Source organism: Giraffa tippelskirchi, chromosome 3 (assembly GCF_054371585.1).
Source record: "Giraffa tippelskirchi isolate mGirTip1 chromosome 3, T2T-mGirTip1v1.2.pri, whole genome shotgun sequence".
NCBI lineage: Eukaryota > Metazoa > Chordata > Mammalia > Artiodactyla > Giraffidae > Giraffa > Giraffa tippelskirchi.
Window position 1 is genome coordinate 136,034,980 of NC_137277.1, and position 27,217 is coordinate 136,062,196.

At 40.1% G+C, this 27,217-nt stretch overlaps 1 protein-coding gene across 3 annotated transcripts in view; it reads left to right on the plus strand.

Moving 5' to 3' along the window:
• Window positions 1–27,217, plus strand: part of CNTNAP5 (contactin associated protein family member 5) — a 982,292-nt gene that overhangs the window by 566,510 nt on the left and 388,565 nt on the right. The window lies entirely within an intron of this gene.

Here is a 27,217-nt window from a genome sequence, read left to right on the forward strand (position 1 = left end):
AGGCCCAGGGAAAAATGTTTCAAATAAGTTGAGTTTCACTTGCAGTAAATGGGATATGCAAATTAAATCAAAATACAAATTTGTGAAAGGATTAAAATTTTATGCATAAACAACATTTGATTACTTTGAAGTTAAGAGGGAAGTGAAAAGGAGGGAGGAATTGCAGTTAGGAATAGCAGTGTGTGTCCGTTCACACAGACAGATGAAATCAAGCCCTCTGGGATTCCTGTAACAGAGGTTTTGACAGTGTCCAGTAGTTCGGTGACTCCCTGGAAGACTGATCTTTGCTGTTACCACCCCTAACCCACTGCTTCTTTTACCAGAGGAGACCAGACCCTGGACAGAGAGCAGCACTTCTATTCCACAACTTAACAAATTTAGCAAGACTTCCCTTTCCCTCTTCATTTCTCCTGGGCTCTAGCTCCTCTTCTATTTGATGTTTCTGAATATGAGATTTTGAATAAGAGATTCAGAGACTCGTTGCAGGAAATGAAAGAGGAGGGGTTCTGAATTTTCAGCAAAGTTAATCATGTGGTCCATGTGTCCTCTCTAGCACTTTATCTCCTTCTGCCAGTGCTGCTCACCCAGGTCAAGATACCATTTGCTGAATGGATTAGCAATATGTGTTAAGTGTTTGCCTGTGTGTTGCTGGTATAGAATCTCTGCTTATGTTTCAGGGAATTAATTGGACATCACCATAAAATGCTATCAATGACCAAGAAGTATACCTTTATTTGTGAAATCTATGACAGTGGCAGTGGAGGTCGGGACAGCTTTCAGGGAGTGGTGTTAAGCTGAGTCTTACAAGATGGGGGTGGAGGGGGTGATGGTAATTCATAAGTTGGAAGGACGTGGCATGCAGAATGCCATAGAAATAGGGGGATTATGGTTTGCAAGCCTTTCATCTACCCAAGACTCTTAGTTTTCATTTAAAAACCTCTAACATTGGGATGCATCTTACCTTTGAAGGTTTATAGTAGTCTAATTGGCCGTTTATTTTTCTTAGGAGCCTGTAAAATAATGTTATGTCTTACAGTGAATGGTGTCTTAGATTCCATAAAATATAGGTCATGGTGATAGAGCATATAATGTGAATATGGCTGGGGATGTGCTTCAGTTATAAAGAGCTTTGCTTGTGTATGGCATTTAGCTTGATGCCCTAGGAAGACTCAAGAAGGAAGGCAGTCAGATTTGTTTGGTAAAAAGAGTATCCAGGAAAAGTGAGAAGGATGCATTGGAAAAGAACCAGCCAAGAGTCAGAGAGGTCACTGTCCCAGTCCAGGGTAACAATGATGAGAAATAGTAGGTGCCTGTACTGAGCATCACAGAAATCAGCTCAGCAGACCATAATCTCCTCTCATGCTCAGAATGACTGATAGAATTTGGTGGAACTTTATATGCATGTTTCTCTGTTAATACCACTCCACATGGGATTGTCAACAAATCACACAGACTCCCAGGCTCTTCTGCTTCATTTTTTTCCTATTTGGCCAGCTGGAAAAGTGGGTAATAAAATGCATGCTTCATTAGAATGTGCTAGTTTAGAGATTTCAGAATAAAAGATCTCTCACAGAATGGTTGTCATTCCTATAGTCATTATTAATGATAAGGGATTGGGGGGTATCCCACTTCATCAGCCAGTACAGCCTTTTGCAAAGTGTAGATCGATGGAACATTTATCAATAGGGATCTCTTATGATTAGTTTATTTCTAACTGAGGGTGCTTTCATTATTTTTGATTACATGGAACGGCATCGCCATCTACTTTGCATCATTACTTTTGTGTAATTGTAGACTGTATAATTGTATTACATACAATAGCGTTTTGGTTAATTGTATAATAAGGGATTGTGTTTAGTTTAGTGGGTAAATGGGACATTTTTCTTGATTTACCAGGCAGTCTCTCTAACAGAAGGGAAACTGGTAAAAGGCTTTGCTTGATTAATTATTTCTTGAACTTATATTTAACATTTGGTGGAGACGGGGCTGCGGTTAGAAAAACAGGTGGTTTCTGAGTTTTGCATTTTATTTTTAACGTGCTAATCAATGTGAACCTGATTTAAGGACAAGTGCGAAGGAAGTTGTGCCTTCAAGGAGCTTGCCACTTGGGGTGGGGGTGGGGTTTGTGAGGACACATGGGGGTAGAGAACAGTCTGGCTGTATGTGGTTTTTTTAAGAAAAATTTAGTGAGGTTTAACGAAATTCAATGAATATTTTAAAACATTAGACACTTTAAATCATTTTGATTAAAAATGTTAGTTTTCATTAACTATGATTCCTATTTTATCTTTTATTTTAACAGTGGGCTTTAACACTTCAGAAGAAAATTCTGTGAAAACACAACAAAAATAATTTTGATTTTTAAATTTCTTACCTTTACTTCAATATATGCTTTTGATGAAAATATATTCAAATGTCATGGAGAAGGAAATGGCAACCCACTCCGGTACTCTTATCTGAACAATCCCATGGACAGAGGAGCTTGGTGGGCTACAGTCCAAAAGGATCACAAAGAGTCGAACAATGATTGAGCAAATAAGCACATATTCCAATGTCATACTTTGAGTACAGTTGTATTTTATTTTATTAAAAAATTTAATTTTATATTGGAATATGGTTGATTTACTCCATTGTGTTAATTTTAGGTGTACAGAAAAGTGATTCAGTTATACGTATGCATAGCTGATTCTTGTTTAGAATCTTTTCCATTACAGGTTATCACAGAATACTGAGTATAGTATAGTATACAGTATATAGTATATAGTAGATCATTGTTGGTTACCTATTTTATATTTAGCAGTATGTATGTATTAGTCCCAAACTCCGAATTTATCTCCCCTCCCCTCTCTTCCTTCTTTGGTAACCATAGTTTGTTCTCTCTATCTGTAAGAATTTGAGCAAACTCTGGGAGATAATGGAATACAGAGGAACCTGGTGTGCTACAGTCCAGGGGGTCATGAAGAGTCACATATGACTTAGCCACTGAAAAGCAACAGAGTCTGTTTATGCTTTGTAAATAAGTTCATTTGTATCATATTTTAGATTCCACATAACAATGATATATGATATTTTTCTTTCCCTGTCTGATTTACTTTACTCAGTATGATATCTCTAGGTCCATCCATGTTGTTGCAAATGGCATTATTTCATTCTTTTTTATGGCTGAAGTCTTGAGTAAAAGCTGGGAGAGTTCCTTCTCAGGGACTGAAGGATTTAAACCAACAATTTGCATCTCCATAACGGGCACTTTGCTGAAGCTTCTGGCCTTGAGGAAGAAAGGAGGTGGAGGAACTGGGCTGGCCCACAGCAGCCCTGGCAGCAGGGAACATGCTGGCTTTAGGAGGCTCTTTGGAGGACTGCCCAGTGCCTAACAGTCCAAGAACAAGTTGGGAGAACCCTTGTAGGAATCACAGTTGGGACTTGACAGACCCCAACCACCTTCAATACTATTTATACCTCTAGAATATGATACACAGCCACCATCTGTTCTTTGCAGGCTGAATCTCCAGTCTCATGTTCTCCACACCCAAAAACATGGTTCTTCATGGGCTATGCTTACATCCTGCACCCTCTTGGGCTTAAGGTAGGCCAGACTTGATATTCTAAACCATCATCAAGCAAAGTATGCTTAGAGCAGAATCACGCCCTGGGTTATTTGACCTCATAGACAGACACTGAGTGAGTGACAGACATTCACTTTTAAGTGAGTGGCAGTCTCAATAATAATAATAAGAGGCAGTCTTATTGTATCAATATATACTTTAGTAGAATAGGATGTAGTAAGAGCTACAGAAGGCAGGAGGGTATGAGAACACTAATATCCCATTTTTTCAAGGGAGTAAGGTAAGATCTGCAGATTATGTTCACTTCTTCATGGTCACAGGACTGAAATTTCAATCCAGAGTTATACACTGCCAGGGTTCTGTCCCTTGTACTGTCTACCCAAAAGGATATGAACTGGAAATGGAAGTCACTGTGTGCCTGTGGAACTAAATAGGTAACCTCATCTTCTAACCTCATACAAAAGTCATTCAGGGATGTGCCATATATTAAATCTCTTGTAAACCTTAGGTGCCTAATGAGCTTCCTTTTAAAAGGGAGGCATTCAAAATGGTATGCAATGTCAGGCAAGGTCTTTTTTAAAATGTGCAGTCTTTCTTTTTATTAAGTATTTTGCAAGTGTACAACATAGTAATCACAATTTTAAGGTTACATTCCACTTACAGTTATTATAAAATATTGGCTGTATTCCCCATGTAGTACACTATATCTTTGTGGCTTATTTTTTTAATTTTATTTTATATTGGAATATAGTTGATTTATATTGCTGTGTTAGTTTCAGGTGTACAGCAAAGTGATTCAGCTATACATATGCATATCTCTATTCTTTTCCAGATTATTTTCCCATTTAGGTTATTGCAGAATATTAGGGAGCTCTACTCAGGCAAGGACTTAGTGATGTAAGGATGTTCCACTTTTGGTGGCCCAAGTTAAAGAATGCTTCTTCCTAGGACTTATGTGGAAGAATTCAAGCAGTTAATTCCAGGAGCCATATCCGGTCCTGCAGGGTTCAACGACCAGGACCAAAGAAACTAATCACCAAATGCTGTCTAAGACTTCATCCCAAGAGGAAAAAGGATCCAAGGTGTGAAGCCAAACTTAGAGGGGCAAACAGGGATGCTATGAATCGGTGAGGGGAAGTGGAAGTCACACCTGGAGAAAGTCATCAATTTCAGTGCAGGTGGCAGTGGATTTGAGAGGCATAAAGAGCATGTTTAATTCCCTGTCTGTTACTTGTCAGCTTGAAATAGGATGCATAGGATTTAACCTTTTTTGTCTGTTTCCTCTTTTGCAAACCTAGGATAATAAAACCTTTGCATTGAGAGTTAAATGAGAGAGCATAAGAAATCAGGCACCCAGTTGCATGTCCAGTAGACAGTAGATGCTCAGTGATTTTGCCATGTGAATTCCTAGAGCCAGTGGTTTGCTAACACTCCCATTTACATGGGGAGGAGAAGCTCAGGTCTCCCTCTGGTATTTCCCCACTATGGCCACGGGATCTCCAGCAGTTTCTGCAGTGGATCCCCATAGATAGACCTCATGTGCTGTGCTGTGTTTAGTCACTCAGTCGTGTCAAACTCTTTGAGACCTCATGTACTGTAGCCTGCCAGGCTCCTCTGTCCATGGGGATTCTCCAGGTAAGAACACTGGAGTGGGTTGCCATACCCTCCCCCAGAGGATCTTCCCAACCCAGGGATTGAACCCAGGTCTCCTGCATTGCAGGCAGATTCTTTACCATCTGGGCCAACAGGGAAGCCCAGAGAGATCTCATCAGTTCAGTTCAGTTCAGTTCAGTCACTCAGTCGTGTCCGACTTTTTGACCCCATGAAGCACAGCATGCCAGGCCTCCCTGTCCATCACCAACTCCCTGAGTCAACCCAAACCCATGTCCATCGAGTCGGTGATGCCATCCAGCCATCTCATCCTCTGTTGTTCCCTTCTCCTCCTGCCCTCAATCTTTCCCAGCATTGGGGTCTTTTCAAATGAGTCAACTCTTCGCATGAGGTGGCCAAAGTATTGGAGTTTCAGCTTCAACATCAGACCTTCCAATGAACTCCCAGGACTGATCTCCTTTAGGATGGACTGGTTGGATCTCCTTGCAGTCCAAGGAGACTCTCAAGACTCTCAAGAGTCTTCTCCAACACCACAGTTCAAAAGCATCAATTCTTCGGCACTCAGCTTTCTTTATAGTCCAACTCTCACATCCATACATGACCACTGGAAAAACCATAGCCTTGACTAGATGGACCTTTGTTGGCAAAGTAATGTCTCTGCTTTTTAATATGCTGTCTAGGTTGGTCATATTTTCCTTCCAAGGAGTAAGCGTCTTTTAATTTCATGGTTGTGGTCACCATCTGCAGTGATTTTGGAGCCCAGAAAAATAAAGTCAGCCACTGTTTCCACTGTTTCCCCATCTATCTGCCATGAAATGTTGGGACTGGATGCCATGATCTTAGTTTTCTGAATGTTGAGCTTTAAGCCAACTTCTTCACTCTCCTCTTTCACTTTCATCAAGAGGCTCTTTAGTTCTTCTTCACTTTCTGCCATAAAGGTGGTGTCATCTGCATATCTGAGGTTATTGATATTTCTCCTGGCAATCTTGATTCCAGCTTGTGCTTCCTCCAGCCCAGCGTTTCTTATGATGTACTCTGCATATAAGTTAAATAAGCAGGGTGACGATATGCAGCCTTGATGTACTCCTTTTCCTATTTGGAACCAGTCTGTTGTTCCATGTCCAGTTCTAACTGTTGCTTCCTGACCTGCATACAGGTTTCTCAAGAGGCAGGTCATATGTGCCCTCAAATCAATGCTCAGTGATTTTCTTTGGGCTCCATTTCTCTTTGAGCTGTGCCTCTGAGGCACCAACCGTCCCCTATTAGGAAGATACCCATCAATTTTGGTGCCCAGGTCCAGTGGTCTCTGGATTCTCCTAAAACACTGGTTCACTGGGCCTGGGTAGGTTAAGGTGAGCATGTGATGTGTCCAGGGCACACAATTTAAGGTGGTTCTTATTTCCAGGTTCATGACTGTTCATGCCTGCAGACCCTGAATTTACATGAACCTGGGAATGAACGCCTCCTTAAATTTTACTGGCAGATCCTAGACTGTTTGCATCAGAATCACCAGGAAGGGTAGTTAAAACCTAAATTGCTGAGCTCCAACCCTAGAATTTCTGATTTTTACTGTGAGCCAGAGAATTTGCATTTCTAACAAATTCCAGGGTGCCACTGGGACCAGACTTTGAGAAGCACTGCCTAAAAGCCTCCAATCCTAGAGGCAGTGTGATGGCAAGGATTCCCTATAATAATGGAGCAAGTGTCTGGGTGTTGCTCCTACTGGGCTCCCAAGCAGCTGCCCTCCTGATCAGAGTCTAAAAAGTTCCAGAAGCTCTATCTCAGTGTCCCTCTCCAAAGGGCATTGAAATGAGTCCAAGGGACACTTTGGATAGCAACTGAATTCCATCTCCCTCCAGACTTCCCTTTGGCACTAAGCCTCTCCTCTGTTTCCCACTACAAGTGATATCTTTGTGAATAGAAATGAAAACAGTCAGATCCTCAGAGGTGTTTGGGTGAAGGGCTGTTTTTGGAGGAAGGAAGGTTGGGTCTGAGAACCCAACCATAGTGGGGAGACGTCAGAGGTTGGGCAGATGCAGCTGCCAACAAACACTATTTGTCTTTTTGTTATTTTGGGGACAGTTATTTTATTTGCTGGTCCCTCTGAAAATCAGAGCTTGGTTTTTCCTTCTAGATTAGGCTCAGATTTTGTGGGGGTCAGGGAGGGTATGGTACCGTCAACATAAGAGTGACCTCACCTACCAAAAATATTGCCAAAAACCTTAGTAAAGAACGACCGAGGGACTTCCCTGGTGTTCCAGTGGTTAAAAATCCACCTTGCAATGCAGAGGACCTGGGTTCGGTCCCTGGTCTGGGAAATAAGATCCCCCATGCTTCAGGGTGACTAAAGAGTCTGTGCACAGCAGCAAAAAATTCTATAGGATGCAGTGAAGATCCCACGTACTGGAACTAAGACCTGATGCATCCAAAGAAAAAATAAGAAATATTAAAAATAAATAGATGAAATCTCTCTAAAAAGGAAACGGGCAGAGACTGCTGATCACACTGGGTCTCCTGGTGACTGGCAAAGGTTTTCCTGGTCATGGGTCCCATTTCCTGTGTTCCTTCCTTATTGGGTGATATTGCAGAAGTTCCCTGGAGATCACACAGCTTAGATTTTTTCATAGGAGGAAATAGCAGTTTTCTGGAGTGTGGCAAAGACAGGTACCAAAGAGGGACCTCTGCTCCTGGGGCCTTTGCTGTAATTTCTTGTAGAGACAGTTTTGCTCTTAACATTTTCTAAAATGAAACAATCTGTACTATACAGTAGCTCCTTATTGGTTACCCATTTTAAAGATAGCAGTGTGTGTATGTTGATCCCAAACTCCCAATGTATTCCTTCCCTCCCTCCCCCAACCCTTCTGGACTGGTCAATGAGTATGTGCTCAGTTGTGTCCGGCTCTTTGCCACTCTATGAACTGTAGTCCACCAGGCTCCTCTGTCCATGGGATTCTCCAGGCAAGAATATTTGAGTGGGTTGCCATGCCCTCCTCCAGGTTATCTTCCCACCCAGGGATTGAACCCGAGTCTCTTACATCTCTTGCATTGGCAGGCAGGTTCACGACTAGCACCACCTGGGAAGCCCTCCAGCCTGGTAATCATAAGTTCATTCTCTAAGTCTGTGAGTCTGTTTCTGTTTTCTAGGTAAATTCGCTTGTATCAACTCTGCTCATTCTTAGGTTACAACCTCAATGGGAAAAGAATTTGAAAAAGAACAGATACATGTATATGTATAACTGAAGCACCTTTCTGTACACATGAAACTAACACAGCACTGTTAATCAACTATAGTCCAATATAAAGTATAAAGTTAAAAAATAATAAAGTTAAACAATTTGCTTGTTCCAGCGAGTGAATCCCATGTGGGAAACTGCTCTAAGTTTCTTACAGCCAAATAAGTTAGGAAATGTAGCTTCTCATTCCATAATGATTTCCTTTTCTTCCAACACACATTCTTTTAAGAAACTTCCTACTGCTTGCTGGTTGCTCAGTCGTGTCTGACTCTTTGTGACCCCGTGGACAATATAGTCCATGGAATTCTCCAGGCCAGAATACTAGAGTGGGTAGCCTTTCCCTTCTCCAGGGGATCTATCCAACTCAGGGATTGAACCCAGGTCTGCTGCACTGCAGGCAGATTCTTTACTGGCTGAGTGACAAAGGAAGCCCGTAGCATCTGCTAAACTCTTTGGTCAAGATTCTTACCTTCCTGGTTCAGAGTTGGGAGTCATGTGAACACTGAACAAAGGGAAATGTTCAGTGGGATGACCTCTAATGAACAGACTTCTGCTAAAAACCCACCCAGTGTGGGGGTGTTTGTTCAAAACAGCAGGCTATATAAAAATCTTACATTGCAGGGTAATGCATATGTTTTTCAATTTTCTCTCCAATTGAAAGCTTGTACACTGGGTGCCAGAAAAACTACTATAAGGGCACAGCCCACACAATCCGAGTTTCCAACTCCAAAGTGAGAAATGTTACAATATGGTGTGTTCTCCCTTATCTCATGGGATGGTCCCTCAATCCAAACAAGAGTACTTCTGCTGTTTTTATTTATCATTTTTAGTCTATTTCATGGGGGACAGAGAAAGGTTATATTTTACATAACAGTTACTAGCAAACATTCTCTGAGTATGATTTCATTTAATTTACTCTACACTTCTGCCAGATTCTCTAAGTTCTTCTCAAAGTGTGGTTCCAGACCAGCAGCCCCAGAATCACCTGGCAAATTGTCCTAACTGTATATCCTGAGGCCCCATCTCATACTTTCTGGAACAGAAGCATGGGGGACAGCCTGAGTTTTTACAAGCAACCCCCCCACCGATTCTGATGCACATCCAGATTTGAGAGCCATTGATTTGCTCATTAGCATTATTTAATAAAAAAGAGCTCCAGTGCTTATGAAAGTTCAGTTACCTGCTCAAGGTCACATTTTTGGTATTTGATGGAGCCAGGATTCGAATCCTGATTTCTCCAATCTTTCAGTCCATATTCATATAGAGGGTTTATTACCTAGAGGCCAGGGAAAGAGAAAAGATGGGCTTGTGGAGCCAGAGAAGGTCACAGGAGTGTCACAGAGGAAATGAGGTTTCAAGAGGAACTGGGAACATGGACTGGGTTTAGGGTGGTAAAGTAAGACTGTTCCAGGTAGGGTGGGAAGCATAAGTCTGGGCCTCTGAATGGGTGGTGTGCTATACATTTGTTTGCCTTGACGGGAAAGGCATCAGTGTGTAAACGAGAACTTAAAGTCAAAGCCATAGAGAACCTGGCAGCACACAGTTTAAAATTTGAGTAACAGATCATATTAATAGTTAATTCTTAAATAATGCTTACTGTGTGCCAGGACCTCGTAAATGTGTGTGTGTGTGTGTGTGTGTGTGTGTGTGTGTGTGTGTGTGTGTTTATGTTTTAAAGAGAGAGAGAGAGAGGTAGATAATAGATAGACAGATAGATAACAGATGGTAGGTAGATAGATACACAGATCCTTACTGCCACCAATGAAGTAGGTAAGACTGTTAACTCCATTTTACAGAAAGAGATTGAGGCAGAGTGGCACTAAGTAACTTGTGCAAGGTCACACAGCAAGTATATGGCAGAGCCTGGCTACAGACCAAGGAGTCTGGTGGAAGAGTTCAGACCTGTCCTTTCACTGCACTACCTCTGACTTTTTAGCTAGGAGGCATCCTACATGCTTCAGCAGGACTGCAAAGTAGAAAATGATGTGTTTCCTTCTTGCATTCATGTCACAAATGTACTAACCCAGGAGGAGAAGGGATATAAGCTACAATAGATGGGCCAGCACTGAAGCCTGAGGGGTTGTCATCCATGCTGTTCCTTGTCAGAACCTTGAAGCAAGCACACTGAAAGAGACTCAGAAGCTGAAAGCTTCCACCAAGAGATCACCCTTCTCTCTTTCTTTGGGCTGATTAGGAAATAGAGGAGCCACCTCAGGACTAACTTGTCAGGACTGTCTTGGGTTGGTAGATTTTGAGCTGATTTGGTAAGAACATCTTCCCCATCTAGAACTAGACAGGAAAAGTACTAGTTTATTCATCCACACCTTTAATAAGGACAACTCCCCTCACCTCCTCTCTTAGACTCCGATGAATGTCAGCAGGAAATAGGGGCTTTGGAGGACTTGATGCCTGGGTTTGATTTGCATAAGTGACTTTGAACAACTGCATCTGTGTTCTGTGGCCAAGCTCATCTCTCTCATCACTCGTTTGCATAAGAAAACGGGATCATTATCTTGATGAAAAATGGCTCTGTGTGTGGAAAGGGCATCAGAGTACCTTTGTTTCATGTATAAACATGCTGACAAAGTCAAGGTTAGCACTTCATTCTGTCCCGTCCGATGACGGTGAGTCTCTTCCCCTGCCAACTGGTCATCTGAAATGTTTGTGCTGAAAACAAAGCCAGAGCACGATCTGGGTGAATATTCACAAGCTCTTCCAAAGATGAGGGCTTCATTTTGAGAGCTCTAGGAATGCGGCTGAGGTGAGATGTGTGCGTTCAGGTGTGGGTAAGAACATGCTGCTCTGAACAAATAGATGCTTGGATCATTCCTCCTAAGAAATACTGTCCAAGAATGGCTGATGTTTTAGACAATGTAGCAGCCAAGGAAACATTTTGATCTAAAATGAAATGTGAAGGTTTTGAAGTTCTTATTTGAGGTTCTTAAGTTACATCTGTGGGGCAGTGTTTATATTTAAGCCTGCAGAAAACATTTCTAAATTAATAATAAGAAAAGATTCTTCCATATTTGCTCCTTTCATGCAATCATGATCAATATTTTTTATTGAAGTATAGTTGACTTACAATGTCATGTTAATTTCTCCTGTACAGCAAAGTGATTCAGTTATATATATTGTTGTTGTTGTTCAGTCACTCAGTCATGTCTAACTCTGCGACCCCATGGATTGCAGCACCCCAGGCTTCCCTGTCTTTCACTATCTCCTGGAATTTTCTCAAACTCATGTCTATTGAGTCAGTGATGCCCTTCAACCATATCATCTTCTGTCACCCCCCTTCTCCTCTTGCCCTCAATCTTTCCCAGCATTGGGGTCTTTTCCAGTGAATTGGCTCTTTGAATCAGGTGGCCAAAGTATCGGAACTTCAGCTTCAGCATCAGTCCTCCAATGAATATTCAGGGTTGATATCCTTTAGGGTTGACTGGTTTAATCTCCTTGCCATCCAAGGGACTCTCAAGAGGCTTCTCCAGCACCACAGTTCAAAGGTATCAATTCTTAAGCACCTAGCCTTCTTTATAGTCCAGCTCTAACACCCCTATATGATTACTGGAAAAATCATCACTTTGACTATATGGACCTTTGTCGGCAAAGTAGTGTCTCTGCTTTTTAATATGCTGTCTAGGTTTGTCATAGCTTTTCTTCCAAGGAGCAAGGGTCTTTTAATTTCATGGCTCCAGTTATTATCAGCAATGATTTTGGAGCCCAAGTAAACCAAGTCTGTCATTGTTTCCATTGTTTCCCCATCTATTTACCATGAAGTGATGGAACCAGATGCCATGATCTTCATTATTTGAATGTTGAGTTTTAAGCCAACATTTTCATTCTCCTCTTTCACCTTCTTCAGAAGACTCTTTAGTTCCTCTTTGGTTTCTGCCATTAAGGTGGTGTCATCTGCATATCTGAGGTTATTTATATTTCTCCCAGCAATCTGAATTCCAGCTTGTGCTTCATCCAGTCCAGCATTTTGCATGATGTACTCTGTGTATAAATTAAATGAGCAGGTGACAGCCTTGACGTAATCCTTTCCCAATTTTGAAACAGTCCATTATTTCATGTCTGGTTTTATAGATATATATATTCTTTTTAAAATATTTTTTGTGATGGTTTAGCACAGGATGTTGAATATAGTTCTCTGTGCTATGTAGTAGGACCATGTTGTTTATCCATTCTATCAATCATGATTTTTTACCATTTTAAATTTTTTGGCCATGCTATGCAGTTTGTGGAATCTTGGTTCCCCAACCAGGGACTGAACCCGTGCCACCTGAATTGGAAGCAGAGAGTCTTAACCACTGGACAGCCAGGGAAGTCCCAATCATGATCTTATTTGACTTTCATCCAAAATCCTGATAAGGGCTGCCCATCTATTTTTCCATTCTCCAAAGAGTGTCCTTCTACACAGCCAATGTCATATTCAGGTTTTTCTCTTCTTCATGGATGTTCACTTGCTAGGATGCTGAGGTGAAGCACCAGTAGCCTTGAATACTGTTTTTATTTAGTCTAAAAGAATTCATTGGTGATGCACTGTAAGTACCATTTATAGATACATTTGGAAGAGAAAAAGAGCTTAATACGGTTTTAGTTGGGAAAAAAAGCAAATCTGACCTCTGATAAAATGTCCTCACCCATTTCTGCAGTGAAACCAAAATTTAAAATTAGCCCTATGTTATTTTAATTTTGTTTTAAGATACATCACAGGAAGTTCACAGAACAGGAATCCAGCCTGCTAGGTTTTCCAGGGACATAGACTTCTGAATGCTGAGTTAGACCCTCCGCTCCCTCCTTCCAGGACATGGGCAGTGTGATAATATGCCATTCAGTGCAACTCTCACAGTGCCCAAAGGGAATATTGGCTTCCCAGCTTGGCAGGTGAGGAAACAGACTTTAATGTATACTTAATAATTTACCTCCAAATGAAAGCAAACTCAGGGTCTCAAGGTGGTGAACCCCCTCTGTTTACATTTTACCCTAACGTTTGACTTAACCTTCTGTTTCAGCTCCCTCAGTTGTCAGATAGGGACAGTGCATCTATTTTATCACTGCAGGTTGTAAAACAAGAACTAGGTGATCGCATTACTGCTTCCCTCTTGTAATTAGGCAAGGATTGACTGAGACTAGGAGGATGAAAGTTCTTAAAGTTAAAAGTAAGAGCGACAGAAATGTACGGGGCTGTATGTGTCTCAGGAGGCCAGATTTTTAGATAACCCATATACAGGCAGAAAAGAATGACACCTTTCTGAATAATTTACCTACATATATAACCTATTTTTCAAACAAGTGATTAATATTTGCACTTTGTTCAAGTTATGGGTTTAAAATATTCCCTCCAGCTTTTGCTTCATCTTATTTTTAAATATATGTGAAAAAATCTTTTTCCTTTCAAAATTCATAGTTTCCTTTTGTTTCTTTTTTAAAAATTTCATTTTTTGGAGTATAATTGATTTACAGTGTTGTTAGTTACTTCTGTGAAATGAAGTGAATCAGCGGTATGTATACATAAATCCCCTCCCTCCTGAGCCTCCCTCCCTCTCACGCATCCCACCCCTCTCGGTCATCACAGAGTATGGAGCTGAGCTCCCTGTGCTCTACACAAAGTTCCCACTAGTTATCTATTTTACACCTGGTAAAGGTGAGAAGGAAATGGCAACCCACTCCGGTATTCTTGCCTAGAGAGTCCTGTGGACAGAGGAGCCTGGTGGGCTGCTGTCCATGGGGTTGTACAGAATTAGACACGACTGAAGCGACTTAGCATGCATGCATGCGTTGGAGCAGGAAATGGCAACCTACTCCAGTATTCTTGCCTAGAGAGTCCTGTGGACAGAGGAGCCTGGTGGGCTGCCATCTATGGGCTCACACAGAGTCAACACGACTGAAGTGACTTAGCAGCAGCAGGAGTATACACACACACACACACACACATATATATATATATATACTCTCTCTCTCTCTCTCTCTCTCTCTCTCTCTATATATATATATATATATATATACACTCAGTCCTACTCTCCCAATTTGTCCCACCCTCCCTTTCCCCTTCTGTGTCCACATGTCCCTTCTCTACATCTGTGTCTTATTCCTGTGCATCATCTTAAAAAATTCCTTTACTGTGATTTACTAGGTCAATGGCAGGGCTTGTCGCTCTTAACATTAGGATATGTTAAGAGAGATCTGTGGACCAAGCGAAGAGAGATCTCAATATGTGGAAGATGCAGAGGGAGAAAACAAACCTGAAGGAGATAGTTACACAAGAGAACTTAGATGTGTCAAATTTTAGTGTCTAAACTCTTGTGAAAGCATGAGGAACACCATTAACTTTATTATGACAAGATGTTATCATCACCTTATACCTGCCAACTACATGTTGAAAAACATAATTTTCTTTGTCATAATTAGGTAGGGAGCTAATCCTGCTCAGAAAAACATAAAATCTCAGATGTGGTTCTTAAACAATGCAAGGTTTATGGATTAGACCAAACACTTGTGTTATAATGACAGAACCTCACAGTCTGAAATGAGAATCTTACCTATAAGCTCCAGCCTCTATGTGTGTGCATACATATATAGATGGTCACACATAGTGCCCATGTATGACAGTGTCCAGTGAGTCCTGGTGTATTTGACCTTCTTACCTGCTGAAGGGCTGCCCAAGGTCTACTAATCTTTCTTTGTGACACAACCATTCATTATATAAATCTTTTCTGAGCACCTACTATGTGCAAGGCACATTTCTTTGTCTTGTAAATTCAGGAGTGAACAATTCAGAGAGTGGCTGGTTTTTACTTACTTCCTTGTGTCCTTGGACCCTGGACCTGTCCTGTACTATTATGGGCCATTCATCCATTCATCAGCTTATGTGGAAAATCTCATTTTCAGAAGCGTATGTTTATTTACATGATTGTTTGATCAAATAAACATGTATATAAATAGACATTTATGTTCCCAAATATGAGTGGCAGGAAGTACATACATAGAGCACTAGGAGAGAATCTGAGAGGAAAGGTGGTTTTTATAGGGGTGAGGACTGTACACCAGAAAACGGAGATACAGGCGTGTTATCCTCAATGCTGTGCAGATATAGCTGGCCTGTATTACTCAGTGTTTGCACTGTGCACTGCCTCCTACAAATTTCTGGCTGGAGATTCTGATCCCAGGTTCCTGTTGGGAATCACTGTGTGTCTTCGGTTGAAATCACCGTTTGCTTGGCGAAAGGGGGCTAAGCAGATAACAAGTGCAAAATTCTGGTATCTTTCATAGGAAGGGCCCTTCTATCTGGGATTTTAGGTGAAAACAAATTCCCACATTTTTTTTTTCAAAACATGAATGTACTGAGGGTTCTTCTGTCTACCATTAATAACATCCCCTTACAGCCCCAACCCTCCATACACCACCATGCTGACTGCCATGGTTAAAGTGTTTACCCTCTAGTAATTCATCCCTAATAACATATAGGCTACAACTACACTTAGCGCAACCGAAGAAAGGCCGTGTCTGCCCACCGAAAATAAACACCAGCGTAAAGGTGGGAATGATATTTCAGCAAGCAGTTTTGTAAAGCCGGAGATGCTGAAAGTGACAGGAGGAATATGCATTTTAAAGGTCATTCCAATTACCATGCTTACTCACCTTAAGCTGTGACTGTGGAGTTGATGTGAGAAATCCCACACACTGGGGGGAAAATGAGAACACGTGGTTTGCAAGGACCTGAGCAAATAGGAAGGTGAGTAATACAAATTACTATTGTTTCAGTGATATTAAATAGTTCTTCAATGTCCCAAACATCTGAAAAGTAGAGGAGAGCCAAGCCTTGATAACGAGCAGGTCAAATCCTCATAGCTCTGAAAGCCTGTCGTTCCATGAGGTATTTCCTTTAAATTCACAGGCTGTACAGTCGAACGGGGACCCATCAGAGAGACCCCAAAGATGAGCTCCTGACTGCATTACCATTTCCATTTGCAACTATTTCATTCCCCACATCACAGTGAATTCGTAACACAACTTTTCTTGATAGAATTATCTTAAATGTGAACTGTGTTTTAGATAAGGAAATAAAATAGCTAAGAACTATTCTCTTAGTGGCAATTTGCCTCATACTGCTCTCCCATTTCCTACAATATATGTTTTATTACAGCTCTAGCTATTGTGATATTCAGATTCTGGATGTGTATTTCACATTCCCTGCAGTGTATGATAGAGCCTGAGGCACTAAATACAAGGCTTTAAATGCCCTGACTTGTCTTTTGAGGTCTCCGATGACCTCACCTCTCCTTTCTTATTCACCTTTATTTTCTATGATATTAATTCCTCCTTCCAACTATATGTATTTACTGAGCATCTGTGATGTTCCAGTGTGTGTGTGTCTGTGTCTGTGTGTAAAGTTTCTGCCTTACAAAAACTCAACAACAAGAGAGCTAGACAAGAAAGCATGGGAATTTTACATGGACAATCTCCTGGCACTAAGGGGTATGATGCTGTTACTGGTCCAGGCTTGTACTGCTTGCCACGCAACAGACCAATAAATTGAGAGACAGGTGGTGGGGCAAAAAATAGTGATTTTACTCAGAAAGCCAGCAGACTGAAAAAATAATGTGCTAGTGCTCCAAAGAATCATCTCTCCACGTTAGAATTTAAGTTTCTTTTAAATTAAAATGGAATGGTTTGTGGCTGGTTGTTGCAAACTTCTTGGGGCTGGAATCCTTTGTTCTTGCATGTGTCACAATGTTCCTATAAACCTCCAACAAGACTAAGGTTATTCTCTGTTTTGCAGCTTTTAATATCTCACAAAATGGATCCAAAATTAGAGTCAGATTTTTCTTTTCTATAACAAGTTGAGGGCACTTGCTTTGCAATTATTTCAACTTTAGCAGCATTTGCTCACAGTAGCTACTGATGAACTGCATGTGTAATAAGCAAGAACAATCTGACTCCATGTTAGATCTGTTCCTTTTACCTTAAACTTTGTGCTCTGATGCCTATTCTTAATCATGCTGGCTCTGCACCTTTTGTAAAAGAATGTTGCCATAGACTGAAATATACAGGATAGTCCATTCTCAAGGCTCTGACCTTTTAAGAGTCCATTCATGTAGAGATAAATGTTTCAGAAACATTTGTGTTGTTGGAAGCTTACAGGAACATTAAGACCTGACCTAGGAGGAGAGCTGCAAGAACAAAGGATTCTGATACCAAGAAGTTTGCAACAATGAATCTCACCCCTCCCTCACCTCCCCTTTAAAAGTGCTTTTCTGAAATCCTCTCTGGAGTTCTGTTTTTTTGGACACAAAGTTTCTTGTTTCCTTCCTTGGCCCTTCTGTAAACCTTTCTATGCTACAAACTCCTATGTTTCAATTTGTTCCCTCTCAAGCTTTTCGATTTGTTTGGTCTCACAAGGTACAAAAACTTGCATTCATTAACACATGTGGAGCTTATGAAACTCAACATGCCACTTGGTACTGAGTGTAATACTACTTTAAGTTACAAATGAACTTAATCATCTTTAGTGTCTTTGTACTTGAGTATCATATCCCAAACTCTAGAGACTGTTGTCCAAGATTTGAGAGGTAAAATCCTTCACCTCTTTCTCATCTGGAAAACTTCCCGATGTGATTCATGCCAAATATCACTGTGTTTGAAGAGCAAGAGAGCCTAATGAAAGCAGCTGGTGCCAGCTGTCATCGTTCACATGGTGTGAAGTGCTCCTTCTGTAAGCACTAGCGAGAAAGAATATTTTTGTTTAGAAAGGGCATCATAAAATTAGACAAGCAAAACACCACACTGTATTTGAGCAATGTAGTCTATAAATATTACAGTGGAAGCAAGCATATCAGTGCATTATCCTTATTACAATCTTGTGCTTTAAGGGAAAAATAGGGGGTAACTCTGCAAGAGTAAGTGAGTCAGAATGGAAGGCAGATACAGAGAAATGTAAAGATTTTTTAGTAATTGTGAAAGGATATCTCCCCATAATAGCTTCTAAGGATTGCACCCTCCAGATTTAGTGATCTCAAGGCAGTTCCTGGAGTCTGAGTTGGAAAAGCTTGGGAAATTGGCATTGTTTACCTGTGGAAGGGATGGGATGAAACAAAGTGCTACTGAAAGGTGCCAGCGTGTCTGTAAATGTGTCAGCTCTTTATCTGAAAGTGAAGTTATTAAAGAAGAATAAAAGTTTCCTGTGAGCCCAGAGAGTGGGATTGAAATCATATACAATCCTTACTCTGTCACTGTCTCTATTCTTGTTTTCTTTTTTTCAAAAGTGCCTGGAAGAGATTTAAACAACATTGTTATTATTCATTTGGTTATGTCAAATTCTCTAGTGTCTCCTAACATAGAGAGCACCTTCCAACTTTTGCCAAATTACATATAAAGCCTCTTTGTTAAAAAAAAAAATATATATATATATATATATAAGATTTATCATTTTTTATCCTCCTCTGAGGTTTTCCCTTTACTTGTTTCTATATTTTATTCTCACTCGAGTCACCTAAGTTTAGTGGAATTCAGTGATGGGCCAAGGGCCTTGCTAGGTTTTTTCCGCTGCTAATTATCTTGTTCAAATCTATGGAGAGCTATATTAAAATATTTAAAGTAAACTCTTCTCCTTTTACAAAGGAGGTGACTGAAATTTGTTGTGGATATTAAATGTTTCCAAGGTTATATAGCTAGCAGGTATTTTAGTTAGAGGTGAATGGGCCCCCAAACAGCCTGGAAGTAAAAGAAATAATGTTGCCCTTTGAAAGTGAAGCTAAACATATAATGTAGTTTAATGGATTATCTTGAAGATACACATAAAATCTATGCCAGGCTGGACTATGCCTGGATTGATGCTGCTATTTCTAAAGAAAGAATGTGTCAAGTAAAAGTAGGCTGGGAAGATATTGAATCATAAATAAGAAAAATCAAATAGGTAAACTTATTGTAGCTGAAGAAATAAATTAAGACCTTTTTAACCTGACACTTACAAAAAAAGAAGCAGCCCATTTCTCCAGGGTAACCTCAAACAGAAGAGGAATAAATGGCATCATTTGTACAGCCCTGAAGCCTGCATTTCTGATCTCAGAGCAAAGATCATTGTGGATCCAAATACTTCTCAGGTATGAATATAGCCTATGGGGATGGAATATAAGTGTTTGCCACAACTAGTCAAATACTAACTGTCCAGTAGAACATTGTGATATGATGGAAATGATTTCTTTGTTAAAAATTTTGTTTTATTGTAGTTGGTTTATAATGTTGTGTTAATTTCTACTATGCGGCAAAGTGATTCAGTTATACATATATAAGCCCCCCTTTTCATATTCTTTTCCATTAAGGTTTATCACAGGATAGTGAATATAGTCTCCTGTGCTATACAGTAGGTCTTTGTTTAATCATTCTAAATGCAATACTTTGCATCTTCTAATCTCAAACTCTCAGTCATACCTCCCCTACCCAACTCCTCCTTGGCAACCACAAGTCTGTTCTCTATGTCTATGAGTCTGTTTCTGTTTCTTAAGCAAGTTCATTTATGTCATATTTTAGATTCTACATATAAGAGATATCATATGGTATTTGTCTTTTTCTGACTCACTTCATGCAGTATGATAATCTCTAGGTCCAACCATGTTGCTGCAAATGTCATTGTTTCATTCTTTTAATGGCTGAGTAATATACCACTGTATATATGTACCACAGCAGCTTTATCCATTTATCTGGCCATGAACGTTTAGGTTACTTCCATGACTTGGCTATTGTGAATAGTGTTGCTATCAAAATAAGGGTGCGTGTATCTTTTCAAATTAGAGCTGTCGCCAGATATATACTCAGAAGTGGGATTGCTGGATCATATGGTAGCTGTATTTATAGGTTTTTGAGGAAACTTCATACTGTTGGAGGTAAATTACCTACACCAGTTTACATCCCCACTTACAGTGTGGAAAGTTTGCCTTTTCTTCACACCCTACCCAACATTTGTTATTTTTAGACTTTTTGATGATGACCATTAGATTGGTGTAACTCCCAAGTAGCGCCAGTAGTAAGGCATCCACCTGCCAATGCAGTAGACGCAAGAGATGTGGATTCCATCCCTGGTTGAAGAAGATCCCCTGGAGTAGGAAATGGCAACTGACTCCAATATTCTTGCCTGGAAAATTGCATAGACAGACGAGTCTGGTGGACTGTAGTCATGGGATTGCAAAGAGTTGGACACGACTGAGCATGTATGCACGCATGAGGTGACAGTTCCAAAAAAAATACTGCCAAGACTGATCCATTCAATTGGTGTGAGGTAGTATCTCAGGAAATGATCTTTCTAATGGTGTCCAACAATTTGTCACTAGCAGTTACTGAGAACTTGAAATAAGTATATTATGACTGGAGAAGCTGAATATTTTATTTGTTCTAATCAATGTAGATTTAATCACATGTGGTTGGTGACTGCCATATAACATAGTACAAAGCTAGACATTCTGCTTGGGCCAGTACTCATGGACATAGATTTTTTTTTTTCTAGTTCAGCATTGTGGGGCTGCACCTGTGATAATTCCAAATATTAGATTTGGACCTTAGAATTTAGACCCGGTGGGTCGATGTGATGCCCGTCATCACAGCCCAGCTATGTGTGTCCATGGTATTTATATTTCCTTTAACAATGCCATTTACATCAAAAGAATACCACCACTTTTTGCCTTATATTCTCCCAAGATCTCAGCAAACCAAGGGTTTAACTATTCTACATTCAAACTGTCAAAACTTTAGATTGTTAAGATGACTTTACAACTTCAAGTATCCTTTTGTTGTATCTGTTGACCAATTCAATGTTGCCTTCTAAATAGGGATATATTTTGAGTAATCACGTACCTTACCATCTAGCCATGAAATTGAAAGACACTTCTCCTTGGAATGAAAGCTATGACAAACCTAGACAGCATATTAAAAAGCAGAGACATCACTTTGCCAACAAAGGTCCATATAGTCAAAGTTATGGTTTCTCCAGTGGTCATGTATAGATGTGAAAGTAGGACCATAAAGAAGGCTGAACACCTAAGAATTGATGCTTTCAAACTGTGATGCTGGAGAAGACTCTTGAGAGTCCCTTGGACAGCAAGGAGATCAAACCAGTCAATCCTAAAGGAAATCAACTCTGAACATTCCTTGGAAGGACTGATGCTGAAGCTGAAGCTCCAAAACTTTGGCCACCTAATGCGAAGAGCTGACTCATTGGAAAAGACCTTGGTGCTGGGAAAGATTGAGGGCAGGCAGAGAAGGGGGTGACAGAGGAAGGGATAGTTGGATGGCATCACTTACTCAATGGACATGAGTTTGAGCAAACTCTGGGAGAAAGTGAAGGACCGGGAAGCCTGGAGTGTTGCAGTCCATGGTATCGCAGAGTTGGACCCAGTTTAATGATTAAACAACAACAACAAAATCATCTAATTTTAGAGCATCTATAAGGCTTTGGCTTCTAGTTTTTTAAAGATAATACAGAGGATGAGATGGTTGGGTGACATCTTTGACTCAATGGACATGAGTTTGAGCAGACTCCAAGAGATAGTGAAGTACAGGGAAGCCAGTGTGCTGCAGTCCATGGAACTGCAAAATACTGGACATGACCGAGTGACTGAAAACAACAATTCTTTAATTGTTTCCAAATATTATCACACATATATAGATTTATTGATAGATCTCTAAACGCTGCCTGTCCTTATCTAAACAACTTGGAGTAAAAGGGTAACTTGTGAAACTAGTAAAATCTATGTGAATTCACTCACTAGTGTGCGTTTGGATCAGTCAGTCTGTTAAGGAGTAATTGACTGAACCCAGAAATCCCAGAAATATCTTTGTTCTAATTTCAAGTTTACTGACTTCTTTCTAGTATTTTGCAAGTTCATGAAGTTTACCTAAAGGAAGAGGACGTGTTAGTTAATCTGGTGGAAATATTGAGCCCTTTGTAATTTGTAGCTTTCCATGCAAATTCAGAAATTGCAATTCTAGTGTTACAGATCAATTTATTGGGAGTGTACTTATGGTAGTCACAATCCTGGTGACTAAGGGTCCTATAAATATGTCAAGCTTGGATGTCAATGCTTTTTAGGTTGAGAGCCTAACCTTTGGATAGGATTTCAAGGTCAAAGTCACCAAATGGGATGCTTGTAGCCATAGTTGACTTCACTTGAGTTTTTGTACTCACACAAATGCCCTCAAGGAAAGACAGACACCAGACTGCAGATTTTAACATAACACACTTTTCAGTGGTACCAGTGGGTTGAAACATACCTTAAGATTTGACCCCAACCTTTTATTCATTCTAAAAGTTGAAGTTACTGTCCAATAAGGTAGTAACTTCAACTTTTAGAATGAATAAAAACCACTTGGAAAACAGTTTTAAAATGCAGATTTCTGAATCCTACAACCCCAGTGATTTTGATTAAGTCCATTTAAGATGAAGATTTGGAATCTACACAGCTTCTCAAACACTCCAGGATGCCTGTGGATCCGTCTTTCAGAAATATTGAGTCAGCAGATTAAACTGAGAAGTGTCCTTATTGAGTTCATCAGAATATAGTCTCACTGAAATTTTTTCTACACAGTGGGGAACAAGGTTCTTAGTTCTGCCTCATGTTAATGGTATTCTACAGAAAATGACTTCTTTGTTCAAATAAGTCTGAGAAATGCTTGAGTGAGTGAAGTGAAATGGGTTTCATTACTGCAGGACTTCTCAGCATATGTGTGTGCGTGTGTGGGTATGTGTGTGTGTGTATGCATACATTTATAAACTGTACAAGAGGGAACTTGCTGAGAAGCAGTTCACAATTTTACAAATATACTTGACTGTGAGATCCTTCTTTCCACAGACTAATCACATAACACATGTTTGGAAATGTTGTCCTGGGGTATAATAAAATCATAGTTAAACACCAGGAGGTGGTCAGTGGTGTAGACACAGTGGCTTCAAAAGCTAGCATTACAGAGAACTAGAGAGTCATCACAAACAGTAGCTTTCTTTTCCCCCTTTTCTCAACAAAACAAACATTCACTCATGAAGGTGATTCTTGTGTGTGGAGGAGAAGGAGGGATATATTAGGAGCTTGAGAATGACAAAAACACACTACTATGTATAAAATAGATAAACGATGAGGATGTATTGTAAAGCACATGGAAAAACCATGGAACTATGCTGAATGTTTTGTTATAACCTGTAAGGGAAAATAAAATATATATTTCAAAGATGAGCACAATAAAGGATAGAAACGGTATAGACCTAACAGAAGCAGAGGATAATAGGAAGATGTGGCAAGTATACACAGAAGAACTATAGAAATAACATCTTAATGGCCTGGATAACCACAATCATATGGTTATCCTGGATCACTGACTTAGAGCCAAACATCCTGGAGTGTGGGCCTTAGGAAGCATCACTATGAACAAAGCTAGTGGAGGTGATGGAATTCCAGCTGAGCTATTTCAAATCCTAAAAGATGATGCTGTTAAGGTGCTGCACTCAATATGCCAGCAAATATGGAAAACTCAGCAGCGGCCACAGTATTGGAAAAGGTAAGCTTTCATCCAAATGCCAAAGAATGTTCAAATTATCACACAGTTGCATTCATTTCACATTCTAGCAAGGTCATGCTCAACATCCTTCAAGCTAGGCTTTAAAAGTCCATGAACCAAGAACTTTCAGATGTACAACCTGGTTTTAGAAAAGGCAGAGGAACGAAAGATCAAATTGCCAACATCCATTGGATCATAAAAAAAGAAAGAGAATTCCAGAAAAAAACATCTACTTCTTCATGGACTGTGCCAAAGCCTTTGACCATGTGGATCACAACAAACTGGAAGATTCTTAAGATATGTTGAGTACCAGACCACTTTACCTGCCTCCTGAGAAATCTGTATGCATGTCAAGAAGCAACCGTTAGAACCAGATATGGGACAATGGACTGGTTCCAGATTGGGAAAGGAGTATGTCAAGGCTGTATATTGTCACTCTGCTTATTTGACTTATATGCAGAGTACATCATGTGAAATGCCGAACTGGATGAAGCACAAGCTAGAAAAGATTGCTGGGAAAAATATCAATAACCTCAGATATGCAGATGACACCACCCTTATAGCAGAAAGCGAAAAGGAACTAAAGAGCCTCTTGATGAAGGTGAAAGGGAAGAGTGAAAAAACTGGCTTAAAGCTCAGCATTCAAAAACCTAAGATCATGAGCATGCGGTCTCATCACTTCATGGCAAATAGATGGGGAAACAATGAAGCAAGGACAGACCTTATTTTCTTGGGCTCCAAAAATCACACAGATGGTGACTGCAGCCAGGAAATTAAAAAATGGTTGCTCCTTGGAAGGAACGCTATGACCCACCTAGACAGCATATTAAAAAGCAGAGACAACTTTGCCGACAAAGGTCCAACTAGTCAAAGCTATGGTTTTTCCAGTAGTCATATATGGATGTGAGAGTTGAACCATAAAGAAGGCTGAGCGCTGAAGAATTGATGCTTATGAACTGTGGTGTCGGAGAAGACTCTTGAGAGTCCTTTGGGCTGCAAGGAGATCACACTAGTCAATCATAAATGAAATAAACTCCGAATATTTATGGAATATGCTGAAGCTATAGCTCCAATACTTTGGCTACATAATGCAAAAAGCTGACTCATTAGAAAAGACCCTGATCCTGGGAAAGATAGAAGGCAGGAAGAGAAGGGGGTGACAGAGGATGAGATGATTAGATGACATCACTGACTCAATGGAAACATGAGTTTGAGCAAGCTCCAGGAGATGGTGAAGGGCAGGGAAGCCTATGTGCTGCAGTCCATAGAGTCACAAAGAATTGGACATGATTGAGCGACTGAGCAAGAGAAACAACTGAACCACTTTGCTGCACATCAAAAACTAAGACAACATTGTAAATCAAGTATACTTCAATTAAAAAAATACAGAAAAAAAGGTACTCAGATTAAAGCTATTTCACATGTATAAAGTTTTCAGAGAAAATTCAGGAAGAGAAGGGAACAAATGCAGTGTATAATTTGTTTCCTAAAACCCTAGAGATGGAGACTAGGCTTTAATTTTGGTACCCTCCATGATGTTACCAAGTTTAACGCTTCGGACAGTATTTCAAGTGATTCCGAGGCAGCGTTCAGGTTCTACAGAGAGAGATTATAGTGGGTGTGTGGTGTTCTCTGCCATAGCAGTAGGAGGGAGTGAAAGTAAAGTGACCTCCAACTTTTTTCTTAGCCATGCAAGGAAAAATGAAACACAAGAATGAGAGGTGGCTTCAGTCATCTTAGACTGAACGTCAATATGTTATTTAGTCCAACTGGATAAAAATTCAATTGATGAATACTTAAGTGTTGTACTGTGGCTTGGATTTTTAACTTTGGATTTTGAATATTCCTAACTAAGGTTCTCGTTAGTATAAGAAGGAAGACATTTTCCACACTTTTAAGTCTGACAGTAAAAAAATCTAAACAAGTTGAAAAGGACAAGAATATCATTTTGGAAAAAAGGATTTAGCATATTTTTTTCTTGGTGGTTCTGAAATCATCATGTACAAATGTCATAGAATTTTAGCTCAAATTGAATTTAGAGCCTATTCCTAGAACAGACACAAAGTCAGTGGCCAGTGAAGACTGGCTGTAGTTGAAATCAAGGGCTTCAACTTTGGGCATCAGCGGGGTGGCCATCAGTGGTTTTATTGTGAGGAAGTGCGTGGCCACAAAGTGTGGTTCAGGTCTCTGCTGCTTACTTCTCAAGCCCTAGAGGCAAATCCGAACTCAAAGCAAAGTGGAAGCTGCTCATTTCTCTCAAAGAAGCCAGGTTTGCTGCTAAATGGCCAGGACACGGTTGAAACTTATATGAGCAAAGATGAAGTGTGACACTTCTTAGCAGCTCCTGAGGTTAACAAGAGAATGGAAATGCCAACTCTGCACAGACAGGATGAGTAGCAAACTGAGTTAAGCAATATTCAGACCAAAGCGCTCTCTCCATGAACTGGGGAAAAAGTATCTGTTGCAAAAAGAGAAAAGAAAAAAGCACAGCCTGGATCTGTGTCACAAACCACCTCCAAGTGTACATGGAAATAATAATGCATTCATACTCATTCATATCCTACAAGAACTTATTTCCTTCTCTGAATGATTTAAGATTGTTTTAGTCTTGATTTGACTAAAGAGGAAATTAAAACTCAGAGTCATAAATAATTTCAAGCATCGGGCCAGCTAAAAAGTGCCTCAACTGAGATTTTAACTTAGGTCTCTCTAATCTGATGTATGGGTTATTTGAAGGCACCCTCTCACCTCTGTGGAGGAACTCACACTAGAACTTAATTAAGACACAGGAGGACAATCCCAGAAAAATCCTCAGTCCATTATAGTGAAGTCTCTGTGCTCAGGAATGAGAGCACATGGACTTTCTAAGTCTCTGGTTCTCAAACATCAGCTCAAGTTTCGTTGGATTGAATGATTTTTTGTTTGTTTGTTTGTTGGCAAAGTCATTCTTATTTTACTTGGCATTTTTTTAGCCACTGAGGAGGTTAAGTTTCATAAGTATATTAATGCTTTCCTTTTTTATAAAGTGAGTATTCTCATCTTTTGCTTATTTTTCTGTAGAGTAACTTGAATGCCTTGTTTCATGTAGGTATTCAGTATGTATCCAGGATTCTTAGGCTCAAAACCCTTTTCCCTAATGATAGGTGTTATGAATTAGATGACTTTTAAAGCAGAGATAAGAGAACCTTATAAACATGTCTGCATGGCTCAGCATCCTGGCTAATGCAAGCCCTGCTCGTGTCATGTCTGGTAACACTATTCTTGGGGTCTAGA